The sequence below is a fragment of the Diceros bicornis genome, chromosome 10 (genome assembly GCF_020826845.1).
Source record: "Diceros bicornis minor isolate mBicDic1 chromosome 10, mDicBic1.mat.cur, whole genome shotgun sequence".
NCBI classification, from domain to species: Eukaryota; Metazoa; Chordata; class Mammalia; order Perissodactyla; family Rhinocerotidae; genus Diceros; species Diceros bicornis.
The window spans coordinates 42,266,011-42,292,685 of record NC_080749.1 but is presented as its reverse complement, the minus strand read 5'-3'; the positions used below and the strand labels follow the sequence as shown (position 1 = coordinate 42,292,685).

General features: G+C 35.6%; 1 protein-coding gene across 16 annotated transcripts in view; it reads left to right on the top strand.

The window, feature by feature from the left end:
- The window catches only part of BAZ2B (bromodomain adjacent to zinc finger domain 2B), a 383,461-nt gene that overhangs the window by 65,990 nt on the left and 290,796 nt on the right, over positions 1-26,675 (top strand). The window lies entirely within an intron of this gene.

The following is a 26,675-nucleotide window of genomic DNA, read 5'->3' as shown; positions in this document are numbered from 1 at the left end:
ACATACTGTAAAATTCCATCTATATGACATTCTGGAAAAGGCAAAACTATGGAGATAGTAAAAAATCAGTTTCTGCCAGGGGTTTGGGATGAGAAGGGAGGGATGAATAGGTGGAGCACAGGGACTTTTAGGGAAGTGAAATTATTCTATATGATACTTAATAGTGGATACATGTCATTATACATTTGTCAAAACCCATAGAATGAACAAGAGAACTGTGAAACTTAATGTAATCTATGACCTTAGTTAATAATAATGTATCAATATGACTCATGAATTTTAACAAATGTATCATAGTGATTCAAGACATTAATAATAGGGGAAATTACGGGCCGGCCCCGTGGCTTAGCGGTTTAAGTGCGTGCGCTCCGCCACTGGCAGCCCGGGTTTGGATTTGGCGCGTACCGACGCACCGCTTCTCCCGCCGTGCTGAGGCCGAGTCCCACATACAGCAACTAGAAGGATGTGCAACTATGACATACAACTATCTACTGGGGCTTTGGGGAAGAAAAAGAAAGGAGGAGGATTGGCAATAGATGTTAGCTCAGAGCCGGTCTTCCTCAGCAAAAAGAGGAGGATTAGCACGGATGTTAGCTCAGGGCTGATCTCCCTCACAAAAAAACAAAAAGAAAAAAAGAAGAAGAAGAAAAAAATAATAATAATAGGGGAAATTAGAGAGGGTGTTTGAGGAAGTATTTGGGAACTCTCTACTTTCCTTATTTTTCTTTAAAACTGCTCCAAAAAACGTATATTAATTTTTTAATATTTTGAGCAGAGACATCAGTGATACACACTGCTGCATAGACAGATTCTGCAGTTTAAGTGCAGGCAAGTTACTAAAACAAAACTTTCAGGAAAATAAAGCAGAATCCAGAGTTGGTATATGCTCTCTAAAATGTTTTCAAAACTACTAGACTTGTAAAGAAACAAGCAAGAGTTACACATACCAGGAAATAAGGCAATCAATAGAAACTGACTCGGAATGGGCCAAAATGTTAGATTTAGCAGACAGAAGATCTCAAAGCAACTGTTAGAAATATGTTTTTAATTTTTTAAAAACTTATATTTCAAAAACGAATGGAAAACCTAATAGTAATAACTCAACAAAATGGGAATCTAAATAAAGAAATACAATCTTTAGAAAAAGAACCAAATACAAATTCTAAAGCTTAAAAGTACCATAACTGAAATGAAAAACTTATTAGATGTGCTCAGCAGCTAATAGAAAGAATCAGTGACCTTGAAGATCATTAGAAATTACCCAGTGCAAGGAATAGAGAGACAAAGATTGAAGAAAAATGAACAGAATCTCAGAGAACTGTAGAACAGTGTGAAGTATCCCAACATACATGTAATGGAGATCCTAGAATGAGAGGGGAGGCAGGAAAAATAATTGAAGAAATAATTAATGAAGACCTCTCAATTTTGGTAAGTACATTAACCTACAGATTGAAGAAGCTCAACAAACCCCAAGTGTGAAAAAGACAAGGGAGCACATACCTGGATACACTATAGCAAAACTGTTGAAGGCCAAAAACAAAAAGACACTCTTTCTTTTTTTTTTGCTGAGGAAGATTTGCCCTGAGCTAACATCTGTTGCCAATCTTCTTCTTTTTTGCCTAGGAAGATTTGTGCTGAGATAACATCCATTGCCAGTCTTCCTCTATTTTGTATGTAAGCCACCACCACAGCATGGCCACCGACGAGTGGTGTAGGTCTGTGCCCGGGAACTGAACCCAGGCTGTGGAAGCAGGGCACGCTGAACTTAACCACTAGGCCACCCCAAAAAGAAACTCTTGAAAGAAGCAAGAGAAAAACAACTCATCATGAATAAGAGAGCGACAACAGCGGAAGGCCCAATGGCGTAGCGGTTAAGTGCACGCACTCCGCTGCGGCAGCCCGGGGTTCAGATCCTGGGCACGCACCGATGCACAGCTTGTCAAGCCATGCTGTGGCGGCATCCCATATAAAGTGGAGGAAGATGGGCATGGATGTTAGTCCAGGGCCAGTCTTCCTCAGCAAAAAGAGGAGGATTGGCAGATGTTAGCTCAGGGCTGATCTTCCTCACAAAAAAAAAAAAAAAAGTGAGGAACAATATTAATAGCTAACTTCTCTCGTCAGAAACAATGATATCAAGAAGACAATGTAATGACATATTCAAAGTCCTGGGGGTGAGATTGGGGGGAAACTGACAACTATACAATTTTATATGCAGTAAAATTATCCTTTAGAAGTGAAAGTGGAATAAAGGCATTCCTAAGAAAACAAAAAACTAAGATTTTGTTGCTAGTGAACCTGCACTGTGAGCATTACTTAATGAAGTTCTTCAGGCTGAAGGAAATGGTAGTTAACAGTAACTCAGATCCAAGTGAATGAATGAAGAGTGCTGGAAATGGCATGTACGTGGGTAAATATAAAAGACTGTATAATTTTTTTTTGTTTTCTTAATTTCATTGAAAAACATAAAACTGTTCAAAGCAATCATTATAGTATTTTATTGTTGAATGTATAACATATATTAAGTACAGTCATCTGTCACTTAACGACAGGGATACGTTCTGAGAAGTGCATCATTAGGTGATTTCATCATGTGAACATCATAGAGTGTACCAAGGAGAACAAAATTTGCCATCCGAAGATGTGTCTCTTTAGCATGAGGATTATTTTAGGATGATTTTTTTGTGTGAGTGTGAGGAAGATTAGCCCTGAGCTAACATCTGTTGCCAATCATCCTCTTTTTGCCGAGGAAGATTGGCTGTGGGCTAATATCCGTGCCCATCTTCCTCTACTTTATATGTGGGACGCCTGCCACAGCATGGCTTGATAAGCGATGCCGAACCTGGGAACCCCGGGCCACGGAAGTGGAGCACGCAAACTTAACCACTACACCACCAGGCCAGCCCTCAGCTGATTATTTTTAAGAAACAAAAGACTCAGTTTTTCTTATCTCCCCTTTAACTGCCTAAACGAATTCAGATTAAAAAAATCTGTCTCAGGAAGCGAGCTATCACCTTAGCATAACATGGACTAGGTGGTAGACAGGGAGGGACCTAAAAAAACGTGTTTCTCGGGCTCCCCTCTGTGTTCTTCTGTTTCCGTGTGGCCAAACACTTGTTTTCCAAATGTTTGCTCCTTTTCACCTACCTTTGAATTGCCTTCCTTCCCCTTGAAGTCCTCGACTCTCCCCATCCCCAACATCTTCTTTTGTCTTTAGCTGAGGATGGTACTTAAGGCGAGGGCTTCAGCCATTTCGGCAACTTACTTGGTTTTCCTGGGTTTCTCCCATGTATACATGTTATTAATTTTTTTTTTGTTTTTCTCCTGTTAATCTGTCTCATGTCAGTTTAATTCTTAGACCAGCCAGAAGAACCTAGAAGGGTAGAAGAAAATTTCTTCCTCCTCTACAGTACTTACACAAACCTAGATGGTATAGCCTACTACACACCTGGGCTATATGGTATTAATCTTATGGGACCACCGTCATATAGCGGTCTGTCATTGACCAAAATGTCATTATGTACTACGTGACTGTAATATAATTGACATTAATAGTACTAGTAGGGTGGTGGAAATGGAACATATAGGAGCCAGTTTGCTGTAATAGAATTGTCAGTATTTATCTGAAATAGATTGTTGTAAAATTTTGTAACCTCTAAAGCAATGACGAAAAAGAAACTTAAAGAAAAACTCATATTTAGTCAAAAAAGGAATTAAAAGCTTATATTAAAAACATACTTATTTAACATAAAAGACCATAAAGGAGTAACAGAAGACCAAAAAGTACATATAGAAAACAAATATCAAGATTGAAAATAAAATCCAACCATATCAATAATTACAAAAATTGTGAATGGACTTCAATGAAATGGCAGAGATTCAAACTTCTTTTCTTTTTTTCTATAGAACAGTATTCTGATTGTCTCCCATTTGCTCTTCCAAGTCCACTCTTCTCCTTAGTCTACTTTGCTTTTTACCCTAGGAAGCTGATTTGTATGGATTATATGGGTCTACATACCCTCTGGCACCTGGTCAGTTTCTACCAATGAGGAGCCCTTCAAGAATATCAGAGGAAGGAAGGAGTATGTGGACAAGGTGTTTATTCGGCTGGGTCCCTCCCTATGAGGGCACTTCAGGCTGTCTATGTTTCTACACTGAAGATGGCGTTTTCTATACTATGCCCTCCTTCTAATTATAGTAACTAACCCCTCTACTCAAACCTATGGGTATAGGGACAGTAAAAGTTCTACTGCTGTTAGCCCTGGGTTATTGCACTGTTTCTTGTGGTTCCCCTTCACCCTCACTTTTCTAAATAATACCTTTGTACGTTAACCTTTCTTGAATTATTCCAACTTGAGTGTGCCAGCTGTGTCCTGAGGGAACCCTGGCTGATCTATATAGCTATGATTTTTTAGGTAGGACATTTGTTCTCTTTCGTCCATATCAGTCATCTTCTCCTTTAAGGATTTTTCAATATTCTTTATCTTTTTCCTCATTCTGAAAAATATTCAAAACTCTATCTTTCACATCTTTATTCAGTTTTAGTCTGCCTATAATGCATATTTTAATTATTTTGTTATTTTGCATTAGGTAATTCCTTATATTGACTAATTTCTTTTGAATCCATGTTGTCTTTTTATTTTAATTTCTTTGTGTCTCTTGTTGCATCTTCTTTGAGGTAACCAAGTAGATGAAAACTAAATGTTTATATTTTGTTTGGAGGAAACAATTTACAGAATGTATGCTATTTTACATGTCTTTTACTTTTGTTGCAGTGTCTTTTCAAATCAATACCCCCTTTCTTTTTTCTTTCTTTCTTTTTTTGCCTACATACTCATTTAAGTCCATCTGGCATTTTTTTCAATAGACAGCATTGAAGAAGGACCCCTTGGCATCCTCACTTTAAAACAACTGTTGGCAAGTTGCTGTCTAAGAATTAACTTTTTTGTGTGTGTGTGAGGAAGTTCAGCCCTGAGCTAACATCCATGCTAATCCTCCTCTTTTTGCTGAGGAAGACTGGCTCTGAGCTAACATCTATTGCCAATCATCCTCCTTTTTTTTTCCCCAAAGCCCCAGTAGATAGTTGTATGTCATAGTTGCACATCCTTCTAGTTGCTGAATGTGGGACGCGGCCTCAGTATGGCCGGAGAAGCGGTGCCTCGGTGCGTGCCCGGGATCCTAACCCAGGCCGCCAGTAGCAGACCGCGCACACTTAACCGCTAAGCCACGGGGCCGGCCCTAAGAATTAACTTTGAAAACAAGTTTCTACCTCAGAATGCAATACCTACTGACATTTATTTTTTATGGATCTGTTGACCTGTCTTGTCTTTTTTTGTCTTGGGTTTTCTGTCTAAATTAGTGTCAGATCTCAGTTTACAATGCTTTGAATGTATGTGCTATATTCAAGTCTATGTTTCTATCTTTTTTCCACTCCCAGTATGCATAATTTTGCATGTTCCCACCCTTTGCCCTTGCTTCTTTATGTATTTCATGCTGGTAATTATAGACTCTAAAGATATTATGGAGAAAAGAAGCTAAGGTGGAACCTTTGGCAGGCTTCTGATTCTGGCTGCCTCTGTATATTATTCTGTGCAATTGGGAAATGCCTATGTTTTTATTAATGAATACATTACATGTAGTGGGAGTTGAGTTCTTCTACCTACGGTAGTCTGTGCTATTCTTATTCATGTAATGTACTTCTGATTTCATTCTCATTGTTATAAGAGTGAAAATTCCACTAAAGTTTTGGCTTTTATTGTATAAATTTCTTGTACTGTTTTTTAGGTTAACTCCCAAGTCTAGCTTTTTTTGTATTCCACTGACTCTGAAACAATTTTAGATGTGAAAGAATTTGTTAAAGATTATCTAGTAGAATTTCCTATTTGATGATGATATGGTCCATAGGTTAAATTAGGATTCCCCTAGGAACAAACATATTTAAAAGACAGGCAGATTTTCTGATTACCAGTCCATTGCCCTTGCCATTATTTCATGCTACTTCTTTTATTCTTTGAGCTTATTTGTAAATGAACTCCATCAGGAGGAACACTAGTGTAGTGGTCAACATATCTAGATTTTAGTAACAGATGTGTCACTAATTAGCTGAATGATTTTGGAAGTCATTGAACTTTATTTGTAATTACAGCATAGATCATATAAGCCAGCTGATCCAGGTTTTCTTTAAGATCTCCTTCAGTTTTAAAATTCAATTCCATTCCAAGTAGTTTTGATTTATAAGATGCCAAGCCAAGACTACCATAAGTTTTAGTGAAAGGTACTACGTGACACAAGCTTGTAAGCTATGATTCTTTCCAACTCTTTTATATGTTCTTTTAAAGGAATTATAGAGGGCCGGCCCCGTGGCTTATTGGTTAAGCGCTAGCACTCTGATGCTGGCAGCCCGGGTTTGGATCACGGGCGTGCACCGATGCGCTGCTTCTCCAGCCATGCTGAGGCCGTGTCCCACATACAGGAACTAGAAGGATGTGCAGCTATGACATACAACTATCTACTGGGGCTTTGGGGGAAAAATAAATAAGTAAATAAAATTAAAGGAATTACAGAATATCTGGCTCAACTCTGCACAGATGAGGTTATGTACACATTTGAATAAATTAAAAAATTGTCTAATAGGAGAAATCTTACATAAATGACATTTTTTAGAAAAACACTCATGTCAAGTGCTTACTGGGTATTTGTCAGTTAAAATTCTTGTGGAATGTTTCATAAAGAGGTAGTATGAAAGGTTAGCCACAAATGACATCTTGCATGCCCAACATCGTTAATCATGGGAAAATGCAAATCAAAACCACAATGAGATACCACTTTACACCCTTTACATCCACTAGGAATGGCTACAATCAGAAAGAAAAAGAACAGCAAGTGATGGTGAGGATGTGGAGAAATTGTAACTGTCATACAGTGCTGGTGAGAAAGTAAAATTGTACAGCCACTTTGGACAACAGTTTGGCAGTTCCTCAAAAATTTAAACATAGTTAGCATATGACTCAGTAATTTCACTCCTAGGTATATACTCAAGAGAACTGAAAATATATATTCAAACAAAAACCTGTACACGAATGTTCATAGCAGTATTATTATAATAGCCAAAAGGTATAGCCACCCAAATGTCCATTAACAGACAAATGGAAAAATAAAATGTGGTATATCCATACAATGAAATATTATTTGGCAATAAAACAGAATGAATGAAGTATTGATACATGCTACAATATGGATGAACCTTAAAAACATTATGCTATGTGAAAAAAGTCATACACGGAAGACCACATATTGTGTGGTTCTACTTATTTTATGTAATGTCCAGAATAAGCAAATTCAAAGAGAAAGAAAGTTTATTAGGGGTTTCCAGGAACTGGGGAAGAGGGGAATTGGTAGTGACTCCTGATGGGTATGGGGCATCTTTTTAGGGTGATGAAAATGTGGAATTAGACAGTAGTGATCATTTCAAAAACTTGTGAATATACTAAAAAACACTGAATTGCACACTTTAAAAGGGTGAATTTTATGGTAAGTGAATTATATTTCAATAGTAAAAAACATCTAAAAAATGACATCTTCCTAGCAACCCTGTCATACCTGATCCCACAAGTGTAATTGTAAAAACAACAATAAATGAAAACCTACACTACTGCCAAAAATTAAGATTCTCAATAGAGTGATTATGAGAATGTACAAGGTGTGTTCACCAACTCTAAAGGGAGAGCTTAAATGGGAAAAAAAAGACTCACATGCTTCTCTTAATAAAATAAAAACAGTTCTAGTCACTGGAAAAAAAAGTAGAACTGTTTTTCTCTGCTATTAGTTCCCCTGATTGAAATGAGATTTGTATTAATCGGAAGGCTATCCAACCATTCCTTTTTAAGATAGCCATACTACTGCGCTAGCACTTTCCCATTTTTTTCTATATTCACAGTGTAGGTGAATAAGTGCATTGCATTCCTGGATATGTAGTTCTCCACAGAGATGAGGAGAGGAAGTACCTTCATAACATTATATGCTGGGGATTATAATGACTATGATTTTTAACAGGAATGTTTTAACAATTACATTCAAAATAAATTAATTTGGACTTCTGTTGCTGAACAAGATGGAGTAACTGGACAAGATTTATCCTCCTACCTGAAATAAATGGAAAAAAAAAAAGAATAATGAAACAAATGGTTTTCAAGACATTGGACAGCAGGTAACAAAAGACATTGTTCCCTAAGAGACAGGAATCAAACAAGGTAACCTGCTATTGTCTCAGCTTACTGCATTGAGAGACTTTCCAGGTCTTGTCACAGGACAGGAAAATGGATGTAGAGCTCAGAGACTCCTTAAGTTGAGGAGACATTGCTGAGAGTCTGTGATGACAAAGGTCACTAGAATTTATAGAGTAAAGTACTGGAGTGGAAAGAGCTACTACAAAAACTCTGCAGAGGATCCCCTCAAGTTTTCGGCAGAGTACTGATCAGTATATTCATATGAAGAAACTACCTGAGGCTGGAGAAAGAACCATTGAAAAGTGTTAGAAGAGGAAAGAGTGTACAGAGTTCTCACAGGGATAGGAATAGTGCCTATTTCCACCTGCCAAACTAGAAAATAGAAAACCTCACAATTCATAGGGCAGTGGGTACAGTACTTGAAAACAACTTGTTTTAGGAGTGTGAAATACTTAGCCTTAGATTTAAATGCTGCTGTGTTCTTGCCTAACAAATTTTAAAAGCAAGACCTGAAAGGATCAAATTGTTTCCAAGTAACTTAACTACATGTCAGAAAAAAAGCTGAAGAATATTTATGGGAATACAAACACGTCCAGCACCTAACAAAGTAAAATTCACAATTTCTTTTCTTTTTTTTTTTTTTTGTGAGGAAGATCAGCCCTGAGCTAACATCTGCCAGTCCTCCTCTTTTTTTGCTGAGGAAGACTGGCCCTGTGCTAACATCCGTGCCCATCTTCCTCCACTTTATATGGGACGCTGCCACAGCATGGCTTGACAAGCGGTGTGTCAGTGCGCACTCAGGATCCGAACTGCAAACCCCGGGCCACCGCAGCGGAGCATGTGCACTTAACCGCTTGCGCCACAGGGCAGGCCCCAGTAAAATTCACAATTTCTGATACCGAATAGAAAATTACTAGGCATGCAAAGAAGCAAGAAAATATGACTAATAATGAGGAAATATATCAGTTAATTACAACTAATTCATAATTAACACAAATGGTAGAATTAGATAAGGATATCAAAAGTTATTATAAATGTATTGCATTTGTAAAACAAAGCTAGAGGAAATATTGAACATGAAAATGAAAAATCTTCCATAAAAAAATGGAAGATATAGAAAAGACCCAAAATGAACTTCTAGTGCTGATACCTATCATATCTGAGGTTAAAACACACTAGATGGGATTAATACCAGATTACATGTTGCAGAAGAAAAGATTAATGAACATAAAGACTCAACATTAGAAACTATTAAAAATAAATTACAAAGGGGAAAGTGAATTTTTAAAAAATGCATAGAACATCATTGAGCTGTGGGACAATTTCAGGTAACCTAATGTATTTGTAACTGGACTTCTCTAAAGAGAAAGATGGCAGAAAAAAATATTTGAAGAAATAATGGCTCAAATTTTTCTGAATTTGATGAAAGCTATAACCTCAAAGATTCCAGAAGCTCAAAGAAACCCAAAACCAAGAAACGTGAAGAAAACTACATCAAGATAGGTCATCATGAAATTGTTAAAAACCAGTGATAAAGAGAAAATCTTGAAACTAGTTTGAGGAAAAGAGACACATGATCTACAGAGCAACAAATATACGAATTTTAGCAGATTTATCATCAGAAACAATGTAAGCAAGAAGATGGTAGACCAACATCATTAAAATACTTAAATAGGGGCCAGCCTGGTGGCCTAGTGGTTAAGTTCACATGCTCTGCTTTGGCGGCCCGGGGTTCACAGGTTCGGATCCAGGGCATGGACCTGCGCACTGCTTATCAAGCCATGCTGTGGCAGGTGTCCCATGTATAAAGTAGAAGAAGATGGGCACAGATGTTAGCCCAGGGCCAATCTTCCTCAGCAAAAAAAAAAAAAAAAAAAGAATTGGCAACAGATGTTAGCTCAGGGCTAATCTTCCTCACCAAAAAAAAAAAAACCTTAAATAAAACAGCTATTAAAATTCTGTACCTAGCCAGAATCTTTCAAACATGAAAGTGATGTGATGTCTTTTCTTGACAAACCAAAACTGAAAGAAAAGTGATTATTTGATAAAGGTACAAAGTCAATTTAATGGAGAAAGGATAGTCTTTTCAATAGATAGAGCTGGAAAAATTGGATATCTAAATGCCAAAAATGGATTTTCATCCCTACTTTGCATGATACATAAAAACTAACTCAAGATGGATCATAGACCTAAATGTAAAACCTCAAACTATAGAACTTCTAAAAGAAAATATAAGAGGAGAAAATCTTCGTGATTTTATACAAAGATTTCTAAAAGCTGGATCTATAAAAGTAAAAATTAATACATCACTTTTCATCAAGATGAAAAATAAACTCTGCTCTTCAAAATATACTCTTAAGGAAATGAAAAGACAAACCACAGTTTGGGATATATTGGGATATATTGGGATAAAATATTTGCAAGTTATATCTCTGATAAAAGACTTGTATCCACAATGTATAAAGAACTCTCCCAAACTCAGGAACGAGAAAACTTACAACCCAATAAAAAAAATGGGCAAACGATTTGAATAGATACTTCACCAAAGATAACATAAGGATGGCATATAAGCATATGAAAAAATACTCAACACTATTAGTCATTAGGGAAATGCAAATTAACACACAATCAGATACACTGCTGTTAGAATGACTAAAATTAAAAAGACCACCCCAAGTTTTGGCTAGAATGTAGAATATCTGGAGTGCTCATTCACTGCTGGTGGGAATGTAAAATGGTATAGCCACTTTAGAAAACAGTTTAGCAGTTTCTTAAAAAGTTAACTACATACCTACCATATGATCCAGCCATTCCACTCCTTGGTGAACTCAAAAGGAGTGGTAACATACATCTGCATAAAATGTTGTACATGAATGTTCATAGCAGCATTATTTGTAATAGCCAAAAGGTGGCTATTACAATTCAAATATCAATCAACTGATGAATAGATAAATACAACCTGGTATCCATATGATGGAATACAACTTAGCAATAAAAGTGAATGAATAATTGATACATGTAACAAAATGGATGAATCTCAAAGTAATTATACTAAATGGAAGAAGCTGGACAAAAAAAAATACATACCATATGATTCCCTTTATATAAAATTCTAGAAAATGCAAACTAATCCATTGTGATTGAAAGCAAATCAGTGGTTGCCTGGGATCAGAGATTTGTGTAACGTGGAAGAGTGTGAGGGAGGTATGATAAAGGAGCATGAGGAAATTTTGGGGGGTAATGGATATATTCATAATCTTGATTATATTGATAATTTCACAGGTATATACATATGACAAAAATGATCTAATTGTAAACTTTAAATATATACAATTTATTGTATGCAGATTATAAGAATTCCTCACTTTGCGCAGTTCCAATATGCACAAATTTCAGTCAGCATGTTCAATTAAATCGCACCTATCTGCTAAAAACATGGTTCAAATTTAATTTGCCACAGAATATTCATTGTAAATAATTGCATGAATTACAAACTTTGCTGGTAGTCCTTCAGTCCACAAATCTCTTAAATAAATAACGGATGCACATTTTGATCAGTGACTAGTCACGTTACTTTTTCAAAGTCTGTTGATGATTTTTCACTGCACATCTGATTTTCAGTTCCTATACAGACAGCAAAGTATGTAGTTGTGTTGCCTTTTTGCCTCCAAGTGATCAATCCACACCACATTTTACCAAAATGGATAGTCAAAAGAGGGAATTGGCTGTTAAGGTTAATTGTATGTGTCAACTTGACAGGAACATGGTATGCCCAGATATTTGGTCAAACATTATTCCAGATTTATCTGTGAGGGTGTTTTTGGAAGACATTAACATCTGAATCAGTAGACTGAATAAAGCAGATTTTCTCCCTAATGTTTGTGGTCCTCATCCAACCAATGAAGGCCTGAATAGAACAAAAAGGCTCACCATCCGTTGAGTAAGAGGGAATTCCTCCTGCCTAACTGATGAGCTAGGACATAAGTCTTTTCTGCCTTTGGCTCTTCTTGAGTCTCTATCTTGCCAGCTTTTGGACTGAAACTTACACCATTGACTCTCCTGGTTCTTAGGCCTTGGGACTCAGTCTGGAACTACACCATCAGCTCTTCTGGGTCTCGGGCTTGTTGACTGCAGATCATGGGACTGGACTTCTCAGCCTCCGTAATCACATAAATCAATTCCTTATAATACATCTCTTTATATATATATATATATATATACATATACATACATATATAATGTCCTGTTCTATTTCTCTGGAGATCCCTGACTAATATAGATTTTGGTACTAAGAAGTGGAGTGCTGCTGTATCAAACACCTAAAAATGTGGAATTGGCTTTAGAACTGAGTAATGTGTAGAGGCTAGAAAAGTTTTGAGGTACATGCTAGAAATATGGACATTAAAGGCAATTCTGGTGAGAGCTCAGGAAGAAAAAAGAAGAGCTGAGGAAAAAGCTTCTATCTTCTTAGAGAATACATAAATAATCATGTACAGAATGTTGGTAGAAATATGGGCATTAAAGGCCATTCTGGTGAGCTGTCTGATGGAAATGAGGAACAGGTTATTGGAAACTGGAGGAAAAGTAATCTTTGTTAAAAACTGTCAGACAACTTGGCTGAATTGTGTTCTTGGTTTTGTGGAAGATAGAACTGGTGAGTGATGAAATTTGATATTTAGCAGAGGAGATTTCTAAGCAAAATGTTAAAGGTGTGGCTTCAGTCCTCCTTATTGCTCATAGTAAAATGTGAGAGGAGAGAGAAGAATTGAAGACGTAATTATTAAGCAAAAAGTAACCAGAATATGGAGACCTGGAAAATTTTCAGCCTATTTATATTGCAAAAACTGTAAAGCTTATTCTGAAGAGAACACTAAGGATGTGGCTGAACAACCATTTGATAAAGAGATCATGGGTGCAACTCATGGATTTAATCAGCCATTTCAGCAGAAGACAGGAATAGAGATGGCATTATACCGGCAGAGACCCTGTCAGTTTGAACTAAAGGGGACAGAGAAAGCAGGACAGAATGAAGGATGGCTGTAGGACTTTTTGGATTCTATAGGACAGGACCAAGGACCTATTCAGCTACAGACGTGCACTATTCTTAAAGAAAAGTGAGAGGGCCACAAGGGCAGCACTGCCCTGTGGAGCTATACGAAATACACTGCCATCCCAGTGGGCCTGAAAGGTGGGATATTGAGCCAAAGAGAATTATTCTCAAGCCTTAAGATCTAATGGAATTTGCCTTGCTATGTTTTGGCCTTGCTTGGAACTCATCACCTCTTCTCTCTTTCCTTTTTCTCCCTTTTGGAATGGGAATGTCTGTCTTATGCCTGTCCCACCATTGTATTTTGAAAGCACATAACTTGTCTGGTTTCACAGGTTTACAGCTGGAGAGGAATTTTCTCTTATCTCAAATCTCACCCATATCTGATTTAGATGATATTTAGATGAGACTTTGGACTTTAGACTTTTAGTTGATGCTGGAATGAGTTAAGACTTTTGGAGCTGTTGGGATGGAACGAATGTATTTTGCATGTGAGAAGGACATGAATACTGGGGTGCCAGGGGTAGTACCTTATGGACTGAATGTTTGTGTCCCCCAAGATTCATACATTGAAACCCTAACCCCCAAAATGACTGTATTTGGAGATGGAGCCTCTAAGTAATTAAGCTTGAATGAGGTCATAAGGGTGGGCCATGATCCAATAGGATGTGTCCTTATAAGAAGAGACACCAGAGAGCTCATGCTCTCTCTCTCCACCATGTGAAGACACAGCAAGATGGCAGCCACCTACAAGCCAAGAGAAGAGAACTCAGAATAAAGCCACCTTGTCAGCATCTTGATCTTGGGCTTTCCAGCCTCCAAAATTGTGAGAAGTAAATTTCTGTTGTTTAAGCCACCAAGTCTAGGGTGTTTTTTATTCCTGAGCAGACTAACACTGACAAAGATGAAAGTGCAGCAAAAAACTAAAATGGGATAATACTGTTAGTGAAATTCAGATCTATCTGAAATGGAGTTGTAGATGAGGTACTTGACCATAGGAATGTTGACACTGCTGTCATTCAAAAGACGGTAGATATTGTCAGAGGAATTTAGTGAAGAAAGTGGTTGTGACGAAAAGGATTAAGATGTCCCAGAGGAAGTCATTCAGTAAAACAATTCCCAAAATAACTCTTGGCAATATTTCATGATATTGAAAGAGCCAAGGATAAAATGTTGGATCCAATATCATCTTATCAGTGAGGCCCTTTTTCACTATTCCTAGAACTTCTTGTACACCTTGCCTTCACGATTTTTCTCCATAATACTTATGACAATCATATATAACAGAAATCTTCAAACTATGGCCAGTGGGCTAAATCTTACCTACCACCTGTTTCTGTACATAAAGTTTTCTTGGAACACAGCTATGCCCACTTTTTCACATGTTGCCTATGGCTATTTCTTCACTACAATGGCAGAGTTGAGTAATTGCAACAAAAACCCACAAAGCCTAAAACGTTTACTATTTGGCCCTTTACAGAAAAGGTTTGCTGACCCTGATATACACTATGTATTTGCTTGTGTGTTTATTGCCTGTCTTTCCCCACAAGAAATAAGCCCTTTGAGGGCAGGTTGTTTTTTTCATTGCTGCTTCCCTAGCGGGTAGAATAGTACCTGGCACATAATAGGTGTTCAGTAAGTATTTCTGGAACAAATAAATGACTGAATGAAAGAAAATACATGATACAGTAAAGTAATTAAAGGATATATTAAAGGATTTTAGGCTTTAGAGACAAAAATTCTTCTAGATTTGTAAGCTTTGTTATTGTGTGTCATTATTATCAAAAAAATAATATGCTTTCAATTAAGCATATTTTCAATTAAGAAAAAAAATTCCTGTTTAAAGATGGTAAAAAGAAGCTATAGGAATTTCCCTCCTCTGATACCTAACAATATGAGCTACAACAATTTTAAAAAAGTGGTAAGAACAGCAGAACAAGAAAAAACAAAAGAAGACATTCACCAGTAGTAACCAGAAATGAGAAACAGAATACAGACTCATGTCATACATTTCAAAAGATGATAGCCAAGGAAAGAAACAGCAGATTTGCTGAAGCATAATATGGCATCCAGCCCCACATCTACTCCCCAAAAGCTTATCTTAATCTCAAGATTAATAATGATCTTGAGATTCATCATTAATACACCTAAAATAGTAGAGGAATAGATGTATAGTGTCTCCTTACATTTTTCTTTTTCCTGCTGTGTGAAAGTAGAAACAGCTGCTGGGAAGAGATGACTGAAAGGTGAAAATGAAGGATTAGGAATGATTTCCTGGCAGAAGCAGAGGCATCAGGACTGCTGAATTGAGGTGATGATCTAAATCTCAAGGGCCATCTCCCTATGGGAATAAAATATGTTCCCTCCCGCAAGCAGTTAGGGTGAACCTCCAAGAAAATCTCAAAGAACTGAACCCAGTTCCTCCAATAAAAGCCATACATCAAAGCTGCCACAAAAGCTCCAGCTGAATTGTCTCCCTCTCTTCTTATACTTGAGCCATACTAAGTAGCTCACAGTTCATAAATTTCTTCTTTGCCATTTTTAAAGATCTAGCTTATATTACCTTGTTTCCAGGTGATTTCTGCCATTTGTTTTGCTTCTCAGAAGGTAATTTCTCTTTCTTTTCGATTGCCTCTCTTCAGTGAAGAAAGAGAGAGAGAGAGAGAAAGGTTATAAAAAGTAATTCGAGTTAATATGGGCTAGGGATATTTTAAAGTCATTGACCCTCTTTTAAACAAAACCTGATGACATTTTTGGTACTTAAAAGGCAGCCCTGGTGGTCTAGTGGTTAAGATTCATGCCCTCACCACTGTGGCCCAGGTTTGTTTCCTGTTGGGGAACCACACTACCCGTCTGTTTGTTGTCATACTGTGGTAGCTGCATGTTGCTGTGATGCTGAAAGCTATGCCACCAGTATTGCAAATACCAGCAGGGTCACCCATGGTAGACAGGTTTCAGCAGAGCTTCCAGACTAAGACAGACTAGGAAGAAGATCCTGGCCACCCACTTCGAAAAAATTGGCCATGAAAACTCTATGAATAGCAGCGGAGCATTGTCTGATACAGCGCTGGAAGGTGAGAGGATGGAGCAAAAAGACAGGGCAGGGTTCTGTTCTGCTGTACACAGGGTCACTAGGAGTTGGAATCTACCTGACGGCACTAACAACAAATTCTGGTAAAACAGTAAAAGCTTCCCAGAATAAGCACAAAGTAATGCTTTCCAGTAGTTTTTGTCTCTAAAGGTGGATAAGACACTAACACAGGAAGTATTAATTCAATGTTGCACTCAGAGCAAAAAGACACAGTTGCCAAACTTATTAAACCAATAGCAAAATAATAAATATTATGTCTGGCTAGAAGTCAAAATCAACAATTGGCATAATTTCTTTAATGTGATGCTTTTGGACATTATAATATCAATGATATACAATATGAAAGCACAGTTACTCTAACATGTGCATGCTAATAGATACCTTGGCTTTACAGTTGGATGAAACCTTCCATGTGAAGAGTATGAATGAACTTTTTACCTATGTGCAGTTCATTTATGAGAGAGATGCTTGACAACTTCTTGGTTTTTTTTTTTTTTTTTTTTTTGAGTCACTGAAAATCAATGCTAAAGGGGAAAACATTTGAAAAATTTGGTTTGTGATTATTTTGTAAGCCAAAAAATATTCTGGAAAAGGTGTGTTGGAATCAATATTAACACAGAACAAGCTATAGGACAAGGAACAACATCACTACACGAGTTAAAGAGTTGACACTCGAATATTATTTCTCACACTGCATTATTCCCAGAGCACAATTGTGTGTAAACAATATGAACTCTGATCTTGATTCAGTTTTTAAAGTAAGTATCAAAAATTGTGCTTATGATTGAATTTTGGTCCTTAAGTGTGTATGTTTCAGACTGCTGTGAAAATAAATGAGTAGTGAATATAAATCTCTGGTTTTCCAATTTGAAACATGCAGGCTGTCAAGAGGGAAGGTAGTCATATGAATTTTTGAAATCAGATATGAGATAAAAATATTTCTTCATGAACCTATAAAAGACCATTTCTGTGATTTCAGAGGACTTGCCCAAATGGCATGTGTCAGCACCTTGAATAGCTTGAAACTATCCTTCAGGGCTAAATTATTACAAAGTTTAATGCTGAAGATAATAAATCAGGACAAACTATAATGCAAAGACGACTTAATCGCTATGAGATGGACTTTGGATTAGGATAGGCATCCTCCTTCCCCCATCTCCACTCAGAAAAAGTAATCATTGCTTCTGATGAGCACTCATTTTGCTTTGAATACCTCTGTTAGAGTACTTATCACATTGTATAAGATATTTTGGGGTGTTAACACTTCTCAGTTGGACTGTGCACTCCTCAAGGGCTAGCAATTGTACTCCTCCCCAACAAAGGTATGCTGGTAAATCTTTAAAAATGACTTTCTAGGAATAAAAATGTGTGTGTGTGTGTATAGACACACACACACATATACAGACATGCAATGTATATATATATACAGTATTTTTTATTATTTGTAAATTGTATATATATACACAATTATGTTTTATTGTTCGTAAATTGCATATATACTATATGTAGTATATAAATTGTGTATATGTATATACATACATGTGTATATACATGTATATATGTATGTAAATTGTATATAAATTATATATATACTGATAAAATATATAATTCTGTATTGTAAAATCCATATAGCCAATTGATTCTCACAGAATGCTTTAGTTGATTTTTACCAAACTCTTGTGTCTGTAGCCCTGTCTGTAGCCAACCTATAGTTGCAATTGTTGAAGAATGTAGTTCTGACATAAATAATGGTCATTGATATTTTTGTTTAAGTAAATGAGTAAGATGAAAATGAAACGACTTCACCTTTTCATCAATGATGCAAGCAACTTCTTGCTAACTTGTTAGTAGTTTTCAAATATTGGAAGATTATTATTTCCCCATTTTTCATGTTATTTCAATGTAACACGTTGTTTAATTTGCATTAACATTTTTTCATCACTTTCTTAAGCCTTTTAAAGTATCAACAAAACTTTAAGTTATGCCCGGATTTGTAGTGTTTGCCAATTTCCATGGTGTAAACATCCTCACCATGGTCAATTTCAAGCCACCAACATGACATCACTGAACACAAAGTTGGGAAGAGATGGGCAGTAGCAGACCACTGTATAGTTTATTTGGCCATACTACAATGGACATAAATAACCAGAGGCACATAGATGACAGTAAAGCATAGTAAAATACGAATTGATCAGTTTTGAGTGTTTGTTTGTTTTTAATATAATTTAAGTTTGAAAACATTTTTGGTAATAACTGAGTTTAACAAACAACTTGCAAAATTCCTGAAAATTTAACATTTGACTGTCATGAGCTGGTATGAGTTGGATTCAGCACATTGCTGCCCCTGGAGTGGGGTTGTGCATACTCTACACATCCTAATATGATGTAATTCAATCAACTTAATTATATTCATCATTATGCCCTTGGCTTTCATGGAGGACTGCTATGGGAAAGACCATACAAATGATGTCTATACATTTGGTATAAAATTACTTCAAAAACTTTGATATGTTACTCCAATGTTTTAAGTTTGTCTTAATGAATTGGTAAATTTCTTATTTACCAGATAAAGAGAATGGTATCATATTCCCTCTTTGTTTTTGTCTGCCTTGAATATATATATACACACACACACACATATGTATACACATAAACACACATACATATATATAAACACAATTTCAAATTAAGTTCCCTAAGGTATATTTGATAGGAAATGTTGAATAAATTCTTAATTTGTTTCCTTTATTTACCTTGTCCTTTATTAGTTTTCAAAATAATGAGTTGGTTCCCTAGCATCCTTCAAAGGTGAACAATGAGGTTTTTTAAAGTATCATTATGAACTCATATATTAAAATATATTTGTCATGTCTCAATCCATTGTAGTTACTCTTAACAAAATTCAAATTGTCTCATTTTGGGCCAGTGGGGGCCACCTCAAGTTGCCCTCTTCAAATTGGCTCTCAAATCCTTTTGACATGACCCCAGTAAGCTTTGATAGTTTTCATGCTTAATGGTATGATAGGGTATGCTAGGCTTATCTTGGACATTTGCTATCCCAAACCTGGAATCAGTCTTTGCTTCAAGGAATTCTTTTTAAGGACAAATGGTGTTTAGACACTATAATCTGTGTACACGGGTGTGTGCTCGTTGCTACTGCAACAGCCCCTGTTTTTAGGCATTTATAGTGGGCAAACTAAGAAATATGTATTTTTAAATATAAAATATGTAATGAGTTCATTCTAATACATCCAGTTCAAATTTAGGATCAGATACATTTTTTTTGTGTGACGAAGATTGGCCCTGAGCTAACATCTGTTGCCAATCTTCCTCTTTTTTCTTTTTTCTCCCCAAAGCCTCAGTACATAGTTGTGTATCATAGTTGTAGATTTGTAGCTCTTCTGTGTGGGATGCCGCCTCAGCATGGCTTGATGAGCGATGAGTAGGTCCATGCCCAGGATCCGAATCCGCGAACCACGGGCCCCTGAAGCAGAGCGCATGACTTTAACCCCAACACTACCAGGCTGGCCCCAGGATCAGAGTTTTTATGTAACTCATTGATTTTACATCTGCTTCTTTTTTGTCTCACATGAAAAATTAATTTCAAAAAATACCAACTTAATTACCCATTTGCTTTTTCTCAGGCTATACATGCAACAATATTACAATAACACCACTAATAATACCCCCAAAATATGTTTAGAGATAACAATTTAAGTTCCTGTTTTGTCATTTCTGCTTTAAAGTTCTTTTTTTTAGTTTATATCCTATAATGGATATATTGTGAAATTATTGTGTTTGCATGTGGTTTTTTAAAAATTATTTAAATTATTTAAAAATTTTTGTGTTTAAAGTCACTTGGAATATTCTTCTCTGTATGGTTATGCCAGCAACTCTATATACAATTTATTCATTTATTTCATTTAGCTGTGATTTTGATGGGACTGCTTTTTAGTTATGAAAATTATTTTATATGGTTCCAAAATCACATCTACAAAAAAGTTTTATGAGAAACCTTCCTACTATTCTATCTTTACTACCCTCCTCCCTTCCTCCTTGTAGCTAATCATGTTTTTTAAGGTTTCAACTTTTCCTTTCATTTAAAAAATTAAGTAAATATATAGATGAATGGTAGCTTACTATACATTTTTTTTTCCACTTTACTTTTTTTACTTAACAATATATACTGGAGTTGACTGTGAAATACTTCATACTGCATATATTCTTCATTCCTTTTTAATAATTGCATAGTACTCCACTGTGTGCATATACCATAATAATTTAGCCATTTCCCTATGATGGACATTTGGGTCATTTCCAGACTTTGCTGTAACAGACAGTGCTTTAGTGAATAACTTCTGATACACCTATTTTATATTTTTGTCAGTGTTGGTCAGATTCTTGGAAGTGGGATTTGCTAGTCAAAAAATAAATGCATAAACAACTTTGCTAGATACTGTCAAATTCTCTCTTGTTGAGGTTTTTCCAGTTTTCACTCCAACAAGCAATATTTAAGAGTGTCCCTTTTCTCCACAAGAGCCTCACGAACAGGCTGTGTTGTGAAACTTTTGGATTTGTGTCAATTTGTTGTGAGGGAAATAGTATCTCAGTGATTCTTAATTTGCATTTCTCTTATGAGCAAGGTTGAGAATGTTTTCTATTTAAGGGGCATTTGCATTTCTTTTTCTGTAAAATGTCTGTTCATATCTTTCGCCATTTTTCTATCACGGTTTTGGTCTTTTATTTTTAGATATTCTTTATATATAGGGTTATTAAACTCTCATATAAGTTACAAATATTTTTTCACGGTTTCTCATTTGTCTGTATCCTTTGCTTGTGATATTTTTTCTTTTCTTTTTTTGCCATACAAAAAAGCTTTTTATTTTTATGTATTGAGATTTAGCAATATTTCACTTTATAGCATCTAGTTTTGACTGTTGCTAGGAACATTTTCCCTACTATCCATTTATAGAGGAATTGACCCATAATTTCTCCTAGTACTTGTGTAGTTCAAATTTTTATATTTAAATGTGATATTTTTGAAATTTATTCTTTGAACAGATCCAAATTCATCTTTTTCCTTATGACTACCCAGTTATCTAAACACCACTTATTAAAAAGTCCATCTCTTGGGCCGGCCCCGTGGCTTAGTGGTTAAGTGAGCGCGCTCCACTGCTGGCGACCCGGGTTCGGATCCCGGGCTCGCACCGACGTGCTGCTTCTCTGGCCATGCTGAGGCCGCGTCCCACATACAGCAACTAGAAGATGTGCAGCTATGACACACAACTATCTACTGGGGCTTTGGGGGGAAAAAATAAATAAATAAAATCTTTAAAAAAAAAAAAAAAAGTCCATCTCTTCCTCACTGCTTTGAAATACAGCTTTTATGTATGTTCAATTTCCATATGCAGTTGGGTCAATTGCTCAATTTTCTACTGTGTTCTATTGGCCTTTTTTTCATGCGTCAATGCCAACTGTTAAATTGTAAAGGCTTTATAGCATGTTTTAATATCTGATATGACAACCTCCCCCCATTACCAATGCTCTTCTTTTTCAGAGTTTCCTGGGCTTGTTTTTTTTTTTTTTTTTAAATTCCAAATGAATTTTATAATCAACTTGTGCTTATAACAGTGTTCTTAATCAGGAGTGTTTATCAGAAACACCTTCAGAGTTTTAAAAAAAAGAAAAGAAATACTTGGCCCCTTCCTAGTACGGGCCCCTACCCTGACCTAGTGAATCTCTGGATATTGGGCCTGGGTATGTGGATTTTGAAAAAGTTCTGCAGTTGATTCTGATAATCCCATTAAAAAGAAATGACCTATAAAGCATAAATTCAAGTTCTAATTCCAGACTACCTTATGATTTGTTTTCCCTTATGTATTCTGGACTTGACTTAGTGACTTCAGCATTTACTCAGTTCCCTAAGCTAGAAATCTTTCTAGTCTTTCTTAAGTGCTTCCTCTTTCTTAACTCTCCCTGTCTTCAGTTAGTCAACAGTTTCACATTTTACCTCAAAAATATCTGGCTTTAAACCTCCAATGCCACTGTCTTTTACCATCTTTCTCATGGACTGTTAAGCAATCTTTTCACCCTATAATCTATCATCTGTACTGCCTACACAGTTATTGTTCCCTAAACACAAGGTCGATATGTCACTCCTTTGCTAACCTTTGTTGGCTCTCAGGATAAATTCAGCCACCTTACCATGGTACATTAGGCCTTTCACTCTCAGGTGCCAGCCTTCTGTATCCCTGTTATTCCACACCTCACATCAAATATTCTTGTTAAATTGAATTTCTCACTAGTGGAAGGACACTAGACCTAGTAGCTCTTTGTATTAAAACTTATGGTTTCTTTCCCTTAGAATCCACCCTCCCTTCTTTGCCTGGTAAGCTCTCAGTATTTGAGATGCGGTTCAAATGGCATTTCTTCGATAAAGCTTTTTTTAGACTCCCAGTCAGAATTAGTTGCCTCAGCCTCTTTATTCTTGCAAAACTTTATTATTTGTATCTTTATATTATGATTTATGTGAGTCTCTAATCTCCCAGGAATTTCACACTTTCAACATCAATGAGAATGTAAGCTTTTCATGTTTTGCAGCCTCTAGCAGAGTGTATACATAGCATATAGCAAGCACTCAAATGTTTGTTCAATGAATGAAAACAAATAAAGCTTCATTAGTCTGTACCGAGTGAAACAGAAACAAGACATGACAGTGGGCAGCTTGTTCTACTATTGAGATCTCTCGTTCCTTTGAGTTTTTGTAGTGAGCCTTCATAGACTTTATTCTCTGTATATGGCAATTCCTTACTCTTTGAAGATCCATGTACAGTACCTATATGTAGTAGTAAATTAGATATCTATCCATCTGTATATCTACCTATTTAAGAAGTTCTATCTTGGTCCTAAAAATAGATGCTGCTTTACAGAAGAAAGTGCAACAATTTAGTCTACAGTGGTGGCATAATTAGTCTATGGGATAGGTATATATCATATATAGAATTTCAGAAATATTTATCAGTAATATTGGAAAAGATCTGTTTGATCATTAAATTCTTTTACAGTTATGTACACGATTAGGTACTAATTTAGATGATAATCTTAGGTATAAGACTAAGTGCAATGGGAGCCAAATTATTTTCTAACTATAGTAATTATTTTCTTTTTTCCCCCCTCATCTCTATGACTATGTTGTAATCTCTGAAATGATCAAATGTGATAACATGAAAAAAAGAAAAGAATAATATTAAATAATTTAAGCATAGCTGCTTAGTAAGAGGGTATCAAATACTGGAGTAATGCAGTTTTAAATTTCTAGTGTTACCATTATTTTTAAAAATCAGTTTTAAAAGTATAGATTAAATTGGATAATATATTTGAATTACCAAATAACACCAAATTATTTTAAAGACATATTAATGTAAAAATTGAAGCTTTTATGTTTCATTGAAATATAGAAATTCATCTTATGAATTTTAGATATCAATGTGAGTTTTTCATTAATCAATTTTTTAATTATTGATTTCCATTTAACTGCATTTCATCTTTGAGAATGTTGCAAAAATATTTTCCAAACTTTATAAAGAGCTCTTGATGATAATAAAAATATAGTTTTTAAATACTATAAAGACACTAAAATCAAGCTCTTTTAACCACTTTCATCCTTTATTCCAACTGTTTGATGACACTGTCTTATTATTTCAACGTTCAACCAAGGAAAAGACAACTTTGTGTTGTATGCGGCTTCAACTTGAAATTATATATAAATACTCTTTAAAAAATGTTTGAACTTTGGCTCTAAAATCACCCAGGGGAATGATAGGAATTTTTAATATGAGTTTTTATATAAGTTAATCACTTTCATTACATATGTACCATTTTTTCTGTTGATTAGGCATATATCCAAAATTTAAATTAAGTGAACTTTATTATGTCAAAGATTTTTCCCACAAGTTTCTTCTCTAAAAACTAGGCAATGCAAATTACATATCCTTATGAAACCTATTGTTTGGAAAACCAATGTGCCATCCTCAAACCCAATATTATTTCAAAATATTATTGGAACGAAAAATTGAACCATGCTTTGCAGTATATTGTTTAAAGTAGTTAAGTAAGAGATGTATTCTTAATTATCTAAGTTATTCAAGTGTGCCATTTATCTTTATTTCAAGAGAAATGTTTTAAGAGAATTCTTTATGAAAATTGAGACTTGAATCTAGCCTTTTTACCTTTTCAAAATTGAATATTTTTAACAGTAATGCTAGTGACTACACAAAGTGTCAGAAATGGATTGTTGAAATATTAATATTATAATACTTTATTTATATGTAGAAATAGTGAATTGCCTTTACTTCCAAATGTTTTAAAATATTGTTTATTTGAATAATGAACACTTATATAAAATGCATGAATTTTTTTGCATTTTGCCACTTTGTTACTTTGGATGGAATATCTAAAGGCTAGCATTTACACTTATATTTTAATCTATATTTTTCATCTGGAACATTATTAGTAAATTTTGAGATTGTGGAACTGTTGACCCAGTCATACATATACAGAGCTTGGCCTCTGAGTTAATTAAATATGAGTTAATAATATATTATAAGGAAATTATTGTCCTTATTACAGTTATTAGGTAGTTACTCAAATTATAGCTTCAAAGGAATGCAGAGCATGGAAAACTCAGGATTAAATTATGCATTTGAATCTTAGGCCAGCTTTTACTGTAGAGACAGTTTTCTGCTGAGAGAAATTGTATGTCATTGAAATTAAATGCTTTTCTGGGGATGGAAGGTTCCAGTTTTTAATGAAATTACTGAGTGTGGTGTAGTGAAATGATTAAAATCTGTATTCCGGGAATGTGGCAGGGAAAAAAAATCAATAAGTGCTAGCACAGCTTTGCTGCTCAACGTGAATCCTGAGAATGAAATAAACTACTACAAAAATAATAATTAAAAACATATCAGCACGTTAATTTATTTAGCATCAGTCTTCTGAGACATCATCTTCACTAATTTTTAGCATACATTTTACTATGTAATGAGCAGCCTTCTTTTCAGATATCCCTATTAGACAGGCAGTATTTCTGCCCTTCCCCCAGTGCTCCTGCATTGCAATCATTGTACTTGCACTTATTATGTTACAAATGACCGAGGTAAGGCTGACATTCTCAGTGCATGCAAAAAGACCTAGTCTGCCAAGCCTTTTTTTTCCCCTAATGAAGCAGCTTTGCGAAATCTCCCCATGTGTTAATACTAATGAAGATCCTCCAGCACAATTAAAATCACAGCCAGTGGCTGAAGAGGAAACATAAAACAATAGCATCTTTTAAGATACATTTATCCACATATGTATGTACAAAATACACATATATGGTCAAATTATTCTTCTATAGCTTGCTTTTCACTTGCTCTTCATCCTGAAAATTAAATTATGCAATTTTTAATTATATGAACTTTGAGACTTGAATATGTTCTGGGGGAAAAACACTACCTGAATGAAAAATTTCTTTGAATTATATGTTTTGGCGTAATCAAGTGTTACTAAGCTAAGGCTTTTTTCTTTTTTAATCATTTTTAGGAAGCTATGGGGTGGTGTGTGGGAGGAGGTAATAGGGTGTACTTTACCTCTAGTTTAACTTTGTTTCAGGATCTTGGAATTGGGGGTGAAATGGGTAAAAAACAGAAAGTTGGAAGAGATTCTAGAGGTAGACAGCATACCTCGTGTGTAGTTTAAAGATGGAGCAATGGGCTACCACTCTTAACGTGATTTTTTTTTAAAAAAGTGTTCGATTCCACACTTAGCTATCCTCCCTTTTTCTCTGACCTTTCAGAAACGGGGGGGAAAAAGCTATTGATATTAGCTTTTACAATTTTAACTTATAACTTTAAAACGATTTACTATTTAAACGTGTTTTATTTAAATTTTAACTCAGTGCATAAACATTACGGCCAGCTTAACATGTCCGTGTTAGGCCAGTAGCTTTTTATCCCGGGACCATCTTGCGTCCTGCTTTTTATTTTGAGTTCCAAACATCCACGAATTCTTGGCTTATTAATTTAGTTGGCTTGCCGACTTCAAATGAGTTCTAAATTTACGGACAAAAAAGTTTAGGTGGAAATGGTTAATCTATGCTCCCTATTCTCCAGTTTGTTTTTTAAAAATTACGTTTTCAATCCTATTTTTTGTCCTTTCTACTTTTACAAGCAAAACAAAACATTTAAGTTTCTTAACTTTTTCCTGGGACAAGGAACGGTGCAAACTCAAAGCTACGGTCTTCTTGGAAGGAAGAAGCAACCCCCTCCCTCCCTTGGCT